Source organism: Solanum pennellii, chromosome 3 (assembly GCF_001406875.1).
Source record: "Solanum pennellii chromosome 3, SPENNV200".
NCBI lineage: Eukaryota > Viridiplantae > Streptophyta > Magnoliopsida > Solanales > Solanaceae > Solanum > Solanum pennellii.
Genome location: NC_028639.1, coordinates 47,281,324 through 47,283,435, shown reverse-complemented (window position 1 = coordinate 47,283,435; position 2,112 = coordinate 47,281,324).

The following is a 2,112-nucleotide window of genomic DNA, read 5'->3' as shown; positions in this document are numbered from 1 at the left end:
ACATAGGAATGGAATCAACCACCATGTGCAAGTATTTGGCTACCCTAGCTTTTATAAAATTATGTGTACTACCCCCATCTACAAGGATTTTAATTGGAGAACCATTAACAATGCCAGTAAAACGTAAAGTAGTCGGTAAATCTTCACCAAACAAAGCTTGATAAGAAATAGAAGAATGATCTTGTACCTCCAAGAGTTGCAAGTCTTCGGCCAAAACTCTATCAGATTCAAATGATTACGGATACTCCGCAGGTGACTCCGAATCTTCAGTAAGCAATAGTAATTGGGCTAGCGCCTTATATTTGTGAGAAGGGGAGAATTTCACATCACAATTGTAGCATAAGCCTCTCTCACGGCAACTCTGTAATTCAACAGGAGATAGACGTTTGAAGCGTACGCGATTCGGGGGTACACGTGCTGGTGCAGTAGGGACAAATGTCGATGAGGAAGCTTTGGATGAGTGGTGCATCAGAGTAGGATTGGGTAGAATTGGATTTGTTCTAGCAAAGGCAGGTCGATTTGACCCTTTCTCAGTGTTTAACCATTGTTCATGAACAAGAGCCAGATGCATAGCTCAATCCAGCTCATGAGCCACCACATGATGATTTAATTTTGGGTCGGAGCCGAGAAATCCAAAAATGTACCAACCAGTGCTCACCAATGGGAGTAGTCTCATTGGTGAGAGCTTCAAATCTGCTCCGATATTCCGCCACTGTTGTAATTTGTTGTATCTTAGCCAAACAAACCTCTGGTGCTTCTAGCTCCCATTTTCGAGATCGATGAACCAATTTCTCAGTGAAGTGGTCTCAATTAATCAACTGCTTATTGCGATACAACCAACGATACCATTCGAGAGCATCGCCATCGAGATGGAATGAAGCTAGGGAAAATTTATGGTCATCAACAATGTGATAAAAATTAATGCCGTAGAAATGCCCCAGGTCCACCGGTGCTGGCTTGTGGCGAAGAGTTAGAGGGAATGGCGGTGGTTCTGGGCGGTTCATCCACGCCGCTGGCTCACGATAATGATCTGGATCCACTGCAGGGACACAAGTAGGTTGAACTAAGGTAGACATGGAAGCTACCAATTGTTGTATAAAGGAGCGCAAATATGCAATTTCCCGAGCACGGATATGTCGTCGCTACCCTTTAAGTGTTGGTCCGCCATTAGACACGCAAGAATGAAATCACCAATGTAATAGTAACAAAGTCTCAAGTACTATATTTATTATTTTGAACTAGAACTGAATTACAATGGAACTTAAAGTAGAGAATGTAATGACTGAAAGCAACAATAAAAGACCGAAATATAATATAGAGAAGAAGCGGGATGAGACGCTCAGATTTCTAAGAATTGGGGATGAGAGACTCTATTAAAATTACCATAACAATAAAACCCTACTCTGAGCTCCTGCTATGTCTTGTTTCATAATTAAATACATAACGCCCACATGGTCAGAGATTCCTTCACACGTTTTACCCCACCTTTTATTCAAAATCAGTTAATCTTTTTGGTCTCCTCTTAACTTGTGTGCTATGCTAGCTGGAATGATTGGTTCATCCACATTGGCGTCCACCTCGCTGTTTTCATTCATAACAATAGCTGGCATGATTGATCCAGCCACATTGGCGTCCACCTCACTTTTTGCATTCATAACAACAAAAATATACACGAGAAAGAAAGAATCCAAATGATTCAGTGGTGCAACACAAACAAACAACATATCCACTGCAATCCCACAAGTGGGGTTTGGGAGGATGGTGTGCACGCAGACATACCCCTACCTTGGGAAGGTGGAGAAGATAATAATACAGTAAAGTCATCAACAAGAAAAATAAAGTGAATTCTAATAAATCTAATGTATAAACATACAAACTCAAATACACATAATATATAAACATAGGAATAGAATGAAAGACAACTCGTACGAGACAGTGAGATTAAGATATAAGTAGTTACCAAAAGTCATTGAGGTAAATCTAAAATGTGTCGTAGACTTGAAACGTGAAAAATACTGAAAAATCCTATCCCAGAAAATTGTATTATAGATTATGTTTCCTAATTAACTTCTATAATTTATTGACTCTTTTCTCCCCCCCCCCCCCCCCCCC